This window comes from Triplophysa dalaica, chromosome 11, assembly GCF_015846415.1.
Source record: "Triplophysa dalaica isolate WHDGS20190420 chromosome 11, ASM1584641v1, whole genome shotgun sequence".
Classification (NCBI taxonomy): domain Eukaryota; kingdom Metazoa; phylum Chordata; class Actinopteri; order Cypriniformes; family Nemacheilidae; genus Triplophysa; species Triplophysa dalaica.
Window position 1 is genome coordinate 17,542,738 of NC_079552.1, and position 12,196 is coordinate 17,554,933.

Consider the following 12,196-nt stretch of genomic DNA (forward strand, 5'->3'; position numbering starts at 1 on the left):
ATGACTAGTAATTTCCTCCTTTTAAACTCTAGCAAAACAGAAATATTACTTATAGCACCAAAATTAAGTAAACCGAATATCTCCGATTACAGCCTGCAAATTGAAAGCTGCACTGTTACTCCAACAAATACAGTTAAAGACCTAGGCGTTATATTAGACGGCAACCTGTCATTTAAAAATCACATCTCAAATATCACAAAAACAGCCTTCTTCCACCTTAGAAATGTTGCCAAATTACGAAATAGTTTATGTGTTGCAGACGCAGAAAAGCTTATTCATGCATTTGTGACCTCACAGCTTGACTATTGTAATGCTCTACTTAGTGGTTGTCCTGTATCATCGATAAACAAACTACAGTTAGTTCAGAATGCAGCTGCCAGAGTTCTTACTAGGTCAAGAAAATACGATCACATAACCCCAGTTTTATCATCGCTTCACTGGCTACCCATTAAGTATCGCATTGATTTTAAAATTATTTTAATTACTTACAAAGCCCTGAACGGTTTAGCACCTACTTACTTAACCGAGCTTTTATCACGTTACAACCCATCACGCTCGCTGAGATCTCAAAACTTAGGACTTTTGACAATACCTAGAATAACAAAATCCACCAAAGGTGGACGAGCTTTCTCATACGTAGCACCTAAACTCTGGAATAGCCTTCCTGATACTATTCGAGGGTCAGACACACTCTCCCAATTTAAATCTAGATTAAAGACACATCTTTTCAGCCAAGCTTTCACTTAATGCATAGTTAATGAACAGCAGCTACGCTAATTATTCTCTTTATTCTCTTTCCGCCTCTGCCTCGGGATGCCCATCCCGAGGTAGGAAGAAGTTCCACCATGTCCAGACGACCGACAGATGCCCATCCCGAGGTAGGAAGAAGTTCCACCATGTCCAGACGACCGACAGATGCCCATCCCCAATTTGAGATTACACCAGATACAGCTGCAGACTGACTGACCATCCCAGCTCCATCTAAGGCAATTCCACCAGCTGCCAAGAGAAATATGACCATCGGACCATCCCAGCTCAGACCACTACATCCCCAACCAAGAGCAAAGACGGACTATTTGTCTTATTAATGCTGAAGTTACAATATTTGGTATTAAATGCTAAACTAAAATCACATGTCACCAGTCTGAGTGCAGCTATGACACGTCAGAGGGGATCTGGCCCTCCCGGTTGAGCCTGGTTGCTCCCGAGGTTTTTTTCTCCATTAATCAATCATTGGAGTTTGGGTTCCTCGCCACAGCAGGGCAGTGTTGGCCTGCTCACCGGGAGACTGCATTCATTCATTTATTTATTTAGAAATTAGATGTTATTTATTAGAATGAACTTACTCGTTGTATAAATACCATGCACTGTGCTGTTTTAACTTTTCTGTTTTTCCTGTTTGCCCCTGTAAAGCTGCTTTGAAACAATACACATTGTGAAAAGCGCTATATAAATAAACTTGAATTGAATTGAATTGAATATAACATCACATTTTTAAGCCATTTGTAACAATAGGATAAGTGGTATCCTTATAATTTAGAGTACTAAAGTTGCGGTATATAGAATATTTGGTATATGTAATACATTATGTGCAGAATGTAAAGTATATATTATGTGCAGCTATCAAGTATTAAAGGTATAATCTAGGATTTTCAAGCCATATTTAAAAATAGAAAAATTAAGCACAGTAACAATGAAATAAGCAGGAAATTGTATTTGAAGTAATTGAAGAATTTAAAATAATCCTTGGTATCAAAGAATGTGCAGGATACTAGGTATAATATACATTTTGACATTCAATTTACACATAAAAACAAGTGGGAACAAATACGTGCACCTGTATAAAAGGACAAACAACCTCACAATCCCATATCCATTTAAGGAGCTGCCCAAAAGGCAGGGTCAGGGGGAATATAATAATTTCCAGTGGAGTAATTTCCACTGTAAACAGTGTGGATTGGGTGAGTAGTCTGGCACTTCTGGCTTCTTAATGTTACTGACTGCAGGATAGAGGAAGGGTTCCAGTTGTCAGTGATGCTGGGCTGTCAGTACCCAGCCTAGGTTTAAGGGGCCGGCTGTGGGTCCCTCTCAGCTTTTTCCGCCTTCACGGTCAGAAGCTCCTTTCAGGTAACGCATAATGTTAACCTGGACCGCCTCATCAGTGGAATCCTGGGTTGGCGGGTTCTTACGGATGGCCCCTGTAGAAAATAAAGATCTCTCAAATCCATTTGAATGGCATAAGGCCATACACATCTACTTAAATATAAACCCTAATGTTTATAAACCCCACAACCTGAATTCGAAACTAAAGTCGGATATCTGAGGAACGATATCTCACAGAAAACTGCCAATGCTGGAGACAGGCCTGTACTCTTCTGCTACAGATGTGGAGAGGACGAATATTTTAAGAAGACGAACATTTTAAGAGGGTATGCAGAGGTGAAGAAAACCTTAAGAGAGTCAACAAGTGTTTCATTAAACAGACGAAGTCGGGAAACTACTGCGGGAACCAGTAAAGGAATGACCTGGTATCCTGGTGATGAAAACACATTTCACATGTAAGTGCATTACATTGGACAGAAAATGGAAAAAAGCTATACCTGAAGGTTTAGTCGGCCCAAGTTCAGCTGTACCAGTACAGATTGAAGGCATCTATGCCAAAGCTGTCCTCGATACCGGTTCTCAAGTGACCTTGCTGTACAGATCCTTTTATGACAAGCACCAGCCATTGACATCCATTGATGCTTTTCAGATATGGGGCCTCAGTTCTGCTTATTATCATTACGATAGCTACCCGTTGCTCAAGCTGGAGTTCTTGGAGGCTGACCTTGAAGTCACTGAGACCATTGATGCCCTAGTGTTTGTGTGTCCCGATCCCGTAGTAAGATGTGAAACCTCCCTGCTTGTTGGCACAAACACGTCCACCGTGATGCAAACTTATTGGGGAACCAAGATTCCCAGAAGGACTTCTTATCAGACCAGAGTTGCAGCCAAATGATAGTGTGTTGTCCAAAAGAATCACGGTGTTGGTCAGGAATGTGTCTCCACGAGAAATCACTTGACCAGAGGAATGCCGATTACCCATTTGTTCCCAGTTGACGTGATGTCTTCGCCCGTTGTGGAGAGAGAGACTGACAAGGAGTTTGCAGGGAAAGTGACCCCGTCTTCCTTCAACTTTGGAGACTCGCCTGTCCCTTAGAGCTGGAAAGAAAGACTAGTGAGTAAGCTAATAGAACGCAGTGAAGTTTTCTATACACATGAGTTTGACGTAGGATGGTGTAAACGTTAAAACGAGAGGACGCCAGTTTTTCCGAGGGACAAATCGACACGGCCAGACCGGCTACATTTTGGATTGCAACCAAGTCATCGCTTACTACGGAAGTGGTAGGATTGTGTTCACTCGCTCCCTGGAAAGGGATTATTGAGAATATTGAGCTCCAACAAACAAGCAAGCCAACGATTTAGCTTGCAAGCAATGTGTGGTTTAAGAGACATCCTAATAAGATGTAAGAGGTACCCTAAATACTGTTTCAACCCCGGGGTTTGGTTTTCTATTTGTACAACATTATCTTATTTTCTAAACGACTGTTATTTCTTGTGTTCTTTAATACAAATGGTGTGTATGTTTATTTTGCCTACATTGCTGTGAATCTATGTGAGGTTAGTAATAATATCTTAATTGCTATACTAATTTAGTGGGTTGGAGTTGAATATTCCTTCGCTCTCATAAAAAGTGACAAAGTTTGAATCATAATGTAGTGGAGTAGGCGGGGCAAGACCGTGGTTCGAGACCGGTGAGTAAGAGTTAATGAGTGCCAGCTGTGTGGGCACCGGTCTCGTATCACATAGGAGATCGGGAGCATATAAGAGAATGAGCGACCAGACCGTCGATGAGAGAGGACCAAGCGGCATTAGGGGAGTTTCCACCGCCTGCCAGAGGCTGGAGCCTGCGTTCGTCCGCCCAAGGGGGAGGAGCAGGGGACGGGGAACACGCCCCGACTCCCCGCTAAAAGAGGAGCCACCGCCGGCTGCCAGAGGGCGGACGGTCGAGGGCCCAGGGCCACCGCAAGGCACCGCGAAGGAGAGTATGACGGCTGGTTGAGGACCGAGCGGCAGCATGTCGGGGAACCGGACTATAATTTTTATCTCTTTCCGGTCGCTCCAAGGGCTCCCGTCTCCATTGTCTCGTCACTGCATGCCCCAGGGGAAAGGTACTCTGAGACTGGGAGACCCCCCGTAGGAGGGTGGGAGCAAGCACAGTCTTGGGGGTACCCCCGGCTTGTGAAGGGCGATGGGGGTATGTAGTGGAGTAGGCGGGGCAAGACCGTGGTGCGAGACCGGTGAGTAATTGTTAATGAGTGCCAGCTGTGCGGGCACTGGTCTCGTATCACATAGGAGATCGGGAGCATATAAGAGAATGAGCGACCAGACCGTCGATGAGAGAGGACCAGGCCCGAACATTTTATGTTTGTATTTATGTTTTATTCGCTGGCAGTCGTCCGTGAGGGGCTGCCGACTGTCTTTTATCTTTGTTTTTATTTTGATTAAATGTTGAAATGTCTTCCGGTTCCTGTCTCCTTCCTTCCTTGCCTTGAGCTTTGTTACACATAACCATACCCTAGACTGATTATTTTAACACTGAGGTGTGCCCTTTGCCACATTCGAGCTGATGGTGAAAGGGTAACACAAACATTAACAATGAAATATGGTAATGCCATCTTATAGTTTACTGTTTAATAGGGGCATTCAAGTGATATTACACAAGGAAAATATGTGAGTTTGTTTAGATAAGAACTGATCAGATATGAAAGGACAAGTTGCAGGAAGGAGATTTTTTTATTTTTAAGATTTAAGATAAATTTCCACTTCCGAGTAAAACAGGTCAGCTGAGGTTATAACTTCTTTTTTTTTACTCTTCCCTTCCATTTGACTGCTCATCACATGCAATCCTTTACGCAGGTATGAATGGGTTGAATAGAATTCTGAATCCCCAAAGCCAGCAATAATGTGCATAGTTTTCAAACAACAGAAGTTATTTGTGTAACTTTAAAAAGTAAGTGGTGGTTGGTTGCCCATGCAAAGCATGCATGGCTTCATGTATTTCCCTGTGTGTTTGCAAGGTAGATTTTCAACTAATGTATGTGTGGAATGTCAAATAAAAGTAAATACACTCTGTGTCGAACTCAGGGTAACTTTCTTTATTCCCCACACATGTGCTACTCCAATCACTTACATTCTAGCGCTCCCTCTAGAGGCTTACACAGAACACCACATATCTCTCTCTCTTAAGAACAAACATGCTATAGGTACATAGTCTCAGTGCACTTAGTTAACCGTTAAGATACACGTTACTGTTGATTTTTTTCTCTTTGCACCCTTTAACTCTCAATACTATGATTAGCAAACAACCCTTATGAACAAATATTGGTACAGTAATGCCATTTCCGAACACTTGGTATAAACATCACCTACTCAACACAATATTCTCAGAACAACAAGAACGTCCTTTTCCATATATTATATGGACACATATATTGTGCTAGTAATGCATGAGCACACTTTACATTACATAATCCTGAGTCCATGCAGGTGCATGCCTGCTTCGAACAGGTCTTGTAACTACTACAGGTTGTTCAGCTCCTACAGGATTAGCATTCCCAGGGTCAAACACTGGCAGTTCACTGGGCTCATCTGCTCTGCACGGAGCAAGTGCAGGTGCCAGGTGGGATGCATTCCAGCATCGTCCATCTGACAGCTTATATGTGTATAGTCCTTTCTTACCCACAACCTTCAGGGGTTTTCCAAATTTAAACTGGGTTTTTGGCACAATTCCGGGTTTCTTTACACGGACATACGATCCACACTGAAATGAAACATGTTTTGCATTGCGTTTTCTGTCACTGTACTGTGATTTTTTTTCTGTTTCTCTTTCACGTGTGAAGCAAGCTGGTGAGGTGTGAGCGACCTGCCTGCAGGTGGCAAGCAAAGACCCGAGACGTTAAGTTTGGTTAACATGGCTCTCCCATGCAAAAGTTCTGTTGGTATGTACTGTGTTGTGGCATGAGGCGTCGCACGGTATGCCTGCAGAAAGTCTTTGGTGAACTCCTTCCACCCTCGTCCTTCCAGTAAAGCAGTTTGTAAACTATCCATTAAACTGCGATTGTGTTTGATCCTGTGTATGATTCCTCTGTTTTGCAAGAACAATTCGAACTCGTGCGAAGTGAACTGTACTCCATGATCAGAAATCAACTCTTTCGGGTTTCCTTCCCTGCTAAACACTGTAGAAAGGAACCGTGTCACAGCATGGGTGGTAGGATGTGAGACAAATGCTATCTCAGGCCACTTACTGTAATAGTCCACCAGAGTGAACACAAAACGACAATCAGCAGGTGCTGCGTCAAAAGGTCCCATGATGTCTATGGCCACTTTCTCCCAGGCGTCAGTAGGGTAAGGCACAGGTTGAAGCGGTGTGGTATGTATAACAGCTGATTTGTCATGTAACTGACAAGTGACACAAGCTTTGACAGCTGTTTCTACTTGTTTGTCCATGCCAGGCCACCAATAGAGCTCTCTCAGCCTCCTTTTTGTCCTGACAATGCCCTGATGTGTATCATGTGCGAGTGCGATGAGCTTGGGCTGGACACATTCTGGAACCAGTAGGCGTGAGGTTCCACGCACCATGCAACCATCCTGGAGTGAAAGTTCATGCCGCACTTGAAAATACGGCTTTAACGCATTATCCAGTGTCTGTGCACACTTTGGCCATTTTGAGGCGAGCAGTCTGCGTAGCTCAGCTTGGATAGGACAAGAATCACATGCCTCTTTGAACTCAGCGCTGGTTATTGCCGTGAGTGTAGAAGTGAGAGCTACGACTTCCAAATCATGTTCCATGCTAGGTTCTGTACTAGGGAGTGGTAAACGAGATAAACAGTCTGCAGTCACGTTCTCATGCCCTGGCTTGTACTGAATATCATAGGTAAAAGCCATCAGCCTAGCTGACCATCTTGCTATGCGCATACCTGCTCTGCCTTGACCCTTAGATGACAAAAGGGTGGTCAGCGGGCTGTGATCTGTCCGCAGTGTGAAGTGTCGGCCCCACAAGTAGGTCCTCCATCGCTCTGTGGCCCAAACACATGCTAGTGCCTCTTTTTCTACTGTGGAGTACTTCCATTCTGCTGCGGTAAGAGTGCGTGAGGCAAAAGACACTGTTCTCTCCATGTTGTCTGCATGTACCTGGGTAAGAACACCTCCTATTCCATAGTCTGAGGCCTCTGTCGTGACTATAGTTAATAGTTCTGGATTGAAAAGCGCAAGGGCAGCACTATTCACAATTAGCCCTTTAACTGTCTCAAAGCTCTCCTGAGCCTCAGGTGACCAAACGAATGGAGTAGAGCCTCGTAAAAGCACACGCAATGGCTCCACCACTGTAGCGTAATTTGGTATGAATTTAGAATACCATGATGTGAGCCCCAGGAATGAACGAAGACTAACCTCATCAACAGGAGGTGGTGCATCGGACACTGCAGAGATATGGGAAGCATCAGGCTGTAATCCCTTCTCGGACAGGGTGTGACCGAGGAATGACAGTTCTGCTTTTCTGAAGTGACACTTTGTCATGTTCAATTTGAGGCCTGCGTCATTGATTCGCTGCAGCACAGCTTGCAAATTTTCGTCATGTTCCTTGAGTGTTGCTCCTGCGACCATGATGTCATCCAAGTAACAATGAGCTCCAGACTGACCTTTAAGGATTTCAGACATCATCCTCTGGAAGCAGTTTGGGGCTGAGGCCAGTCCATATGGAACCCTTTTGAAACAAAATAATGCATCATGCGTAATAAACGCAGTAAGACTTCGACTGTCCTCATGCAACGTTACCTGGTGATATGCACTTTGGAGGTCTAATGTGTAAAACACTGTTGCTCCACACAGGTTTGCAAACATTTCCTCCATATGCGGAAGAGGAAAACTGTCCACTACCACTGCCTTATTAGGCTCACGCAAGTCGACGCAGAGCCGAATCCCCCCATCTTTTTTCCTAGTGACAACTATTGGGGAGACCCACTCAGATGCATCCACAGGCTCAATTACATCCTGTTGTACGAGCTTCTGTAATTCCTTGGACACCTCATTGCGAATTGAGAAAGGTAACCGCCTCAGTTTCTGCTGCACCGGCTGACTGCCAGGCCGAACCTGGACACGATGTACAAATCCTCTTGCACATCCCAGCCAGTTTTCCGATTTTGCATCCATAGATGAGACAGGATGCGTGCACTGGTCTGTACTGACCTGACCATCACAAATTTGTAAACACAGTCCAGTAAAGAGGTCTCTGCCCAGCACAGCGGATCCCTTTTGTACAATGTATAAGTCTGTGGTAGTGCAATGACCTCCATATGAGATGCGGGCTTGCAGGCATCCTTTCACTTCAATTGCATCGCCACCAAAGCTAACTAGACTGAGTTTCGGTGGTGAAAGGGGTGCTTGACTGAAAGATCCAGTGTAAATGGACATTGGCAATTTGGACACTGCTGATCCCGTGTCCACCATTAACTGAATGTCCCGTGTTTGTCATGTGCTTACACATATCTGTACTGTACACATTATTTTTCCCCAGTCACGAGCAGAATGTTCAATGTTTAACACAGTCACTTCAGGTACCATAATTTCACTCACCCGTTTGTTTCCTCGACATATCTTTGCAAAATGTCCTGTTTTGTTACAGTTCCTGCACACTGCATCCTTAGCAGGGCATCCAGGAAAATTAGCTGCGTGCTGCTCAGATCCGCAGCGGTAACAAGTACGTGCACGGGTAAATTTTGGAGGTCCACGTGAGACGTTGACATTACTTTTGCTCCGTCGGAACCTGTTATGTTGTTGAACTGCTTGTACTGAGTTGTCGGATGACGCGATCATTGCTTTAGCCTCCGCTGTAGCAGTTTCAATTTGCCGGGCGACAGTCACGGCTTTCTTAATGTCAAGTGGCACTTCCAGCAGCAGCCGTTCTCTGATGCGAGTTGAATTAGTTTTTTCGACCAGCTGATCGCGTATCATCTCGTCCTCCATCGCGCCGAATTCGCAGGTGGCAGACAGTTCACTTAGTGTAGCAACATACTGGTCTGTAGTCTCGCCCACGCGTTGGCTCCGTTGGCGAAAGCGGTAACGTTCAGCAACCACATTAACTTTAGGGGCAAAAAAATCCCGTATAGCACTCAAAGCAGAAGTGTATGTATCGTCTCCCTGATCACTCACCGTCAGGGTGTAGAACAATCTTTGCCCTTCGGTTCCCAGGCAGTGTATCAGCATTAGCATTAGGCAGCTCCTCGCCCACGGCCAGCAAGAAATTGTCGAAAGTTTTGATCCACGCTGTGAATGGAATCGGTGGTTCACCCGGTGTTTGCAGGAACGGGGCAGGTTGGCTCAGACTCAAAGCCATCCTCGTCACCAATATGTGGAATGTCAAATAAAAGTAAATACACTCCGTGTCGAACTCAGGGTAACTTTCTTTATTCCCCACACATGTGCTACTCCCATCACTTACATTCTAGCGCTCCCTCTAGAGGCTTACACAGAACACCACAGTATGATGTTGTTTCCTTTAGATATGGCTCCAAATTCCAATGTAACTATGTGGAAATGTTCAATTCAATTCATTGCAATGAATGCTAGAATGACTATGACAATGAATAAAATGTTTTACAAAGTCACGCATAAATTCTAAAGTACTTAATATAAGAGAATGAGCGACCGGACCGCCGATGAGAGAGGACCAGGCCCGAACATTTTATGTTTGTATTTATGTTTTTTTCGCTGGCAGTCGTCCGTGAGGGGCTGCCGACTGTCTTTTTACTTTGTTTTTATTTTGATTAAATGTTGAAATGTCTTCCGGTTCCCGTCTCCTTCCTTCCTTGCCTTGAGCTTTGTTACACATAACCATAACCATACCCTAGACTGATTAATTTAACACTGAGGTGTGCCCTTTGCCACATTGGGTAAAAAGAGTCAATAAGTGCTCAATGCTTGAATCGTCATTGTTCGAGGCATTTATTCATTACGAGCTGATGGTGAAAGGGTTACACAAACATTAACAATGAGATATGGTTATGCCATCTGATAGTTTACTGTTTAATAGGGGCATTCAAGTGATATTACACAAGGAAAATATGTGAGTTTGTTTAGATAAGAACTGATCAGATTTGAAAGGACAAGTTGCAGGAAGGAGATTTAAAAAAAAAAAAAAAAATTAAATTAAATTTCCACTTCCGAGTAAAACAGTTCAGCTGAGGTTATAACTTCTTTTTTTACTCTTCCCTTCTATATGCTGCTCATCACATGCAATCCTTTAGGCAGGTATGAATGGGTTGAATGGAATTCTGAATCCCTTAAAGCCAGCAATAATGTGCATAGATTCCAAAGAACAGAAGTTATTTGTGTAACTTTAAAAAAGTAAGTAGTGGTTGGTTGACCATGCAAAGCATGCATGGCTTCATGTTTTTCCCTGTTGGGTTGCAAGGTAGATTGTTCAACTAATGTATGATGTTGTTTTCTTTAGATATGGCTCCAAATTCCAATGTAAGTATTTGGAAATGTTCAATTCAATTCATTGCAATGAATGCTAGAATGACTATGACAATGAATAAAATGTTTTACAAAGTCACGCATAAATTCTACAGTACTTTCTCACTCTTTTTTTTGTGTGCATTTCTCGGTTCCTCTTTTTTTAAAGTACTTCCTATCTTTAAAATCAACTTTAAGACACCAAAATCTATCTGACAAGGGTTGTTATTGCTTTCTACAGATAATGCAAGCTCAAAGTGGAAATATAAAGCATGACAGCAAAAATTAAACCGTTTGCTTAAGCGAAACCACATTTACAATAAAGAAATTCACAAGGGTAAATTAAAATTGAAGCATGACATGTTTTTCGATAAAAATACAGTTTAATATGCGAAGACAACTTTTTTACCCAAAATAAGTAAACACTAGACAACAAGACTAGACTTAAGGTGCTGTCAAAACATTAACCTGAAAACATTATTTTGTAATTCTGTTTGGTGATGCTGGTGGCACAAACATGACACACTGCAGCTTCAACAAGTTGTATAGAGCTACAGTTCCCTTTCTGTTGGTCTCTCAACAATGTGTCGAGAACGACAGATGGGGTTCGCCCTTGAGAACCAATCAACTCTGACTGCTATAGAAAAGACCAATGAAATTTGGCGAATAAAATTTGCATGCCGGACTCTGCCCCCGGATGTCCGGTATGAAAGGAAGCCGGCGCGCAGCATTCATTTACCTTTTGTTCTTCAGAGCCTTCCCTCATGACAATGAACAAAACAAATTCAATTAATTCTTCTTCTTCTACATTGCCGGATTTAAGGGCCTGGCGCCCACTAACGCACAAAGTTTTCCGTTCTCCCCAGGTGTACTTGCAGCCGATCGCACACTCCACTGGACTGTGCCCGGCAACCCGACCTCACGCCCTGGCGAGGCGTAGGGTCGTACACACACGACAGCTGCCACCACTCTCAAACTGACAGTGCGTGCAGCTGTCCCGCCAGGCAGGCAAAAAAGCGGAGCCAACCTTCCCTGTGGGGACTTTCCCTCCGGGGACCCCTCCCGGCATATGGTTAGCTCCGCCAGCCGACAAACCAACCCCCGTGGGAATGGTGAAGCAGACCGTCCTCTTGTTCCCCCTGTCACAGTCCCTGGGAGCTCGAGAGCTGCCCACACTGTCTCGGTGGCTAATGAGGACGGTCCGTCTTGTTTACTCGATCCAGTTCACCAGAGACTCTCCCAAGTTTCTGGGCATCCTCTCTCCCTCTGTCAGAGGCAGGGCCACACATGAGACCGCTCCGTACTTCGGGTAGAGGTCACCACCACCTTCTGGTGAAACAGGCATTGAGTTCGTCCCTCAACCAAGATTTTCAGTGGGTTACAGCCCGCACTTCATCGTTCCAAAGAAAGACGGCGGGTCGCGCCCCATAGGTCTGCGTACCCTGAATAAAGCACCTTCACAAGCTGACGTTCAGGATGCTCACGCAGAGGCGCATCCAGACATCTATCAGGTGTCAAGATTGGTTTCGTGGCAATCGCCCTGTTCTCCCTTTCGGTCTGTCCCTGTCCCCACGGTCTTCACGAAGATCGTGGAAGCCTAATACCCCTCGGGTTGATGCACATGAGACCGCTCCAACACTGG

The 12,196-nt window shown here is 44.4% G+C and overlaps 1 protein-coding gene across 3 annotated transcripts in view; it reads left to right on the top strand.

Annotated features, from left to right (window-relative positions):
- Positions 1-12,196, top strand: part of LOC130431283 (uncharacterized) — a 75,891-nt gene that overhangs the window by 14,797 nt on the left and 48,898 nt on the right. Inside the window, exon 2 of one of the 3 annotated variants that reach the window (XM_056760229.1) lies at positions 832-1,397. The exons of 1 other annotated variant lie outside the window; for it this stretch is intronic. The gene's annotated coding sequence lies outside the window, so the exon portion shown is untranslated. Of the gene's footprint in view, positions 1-831; positions 1,398-12,196 lie in introns of those variants that run through there. One more of the 3 variants, XM_056760228.1, reaches the window with a different exon arrangement.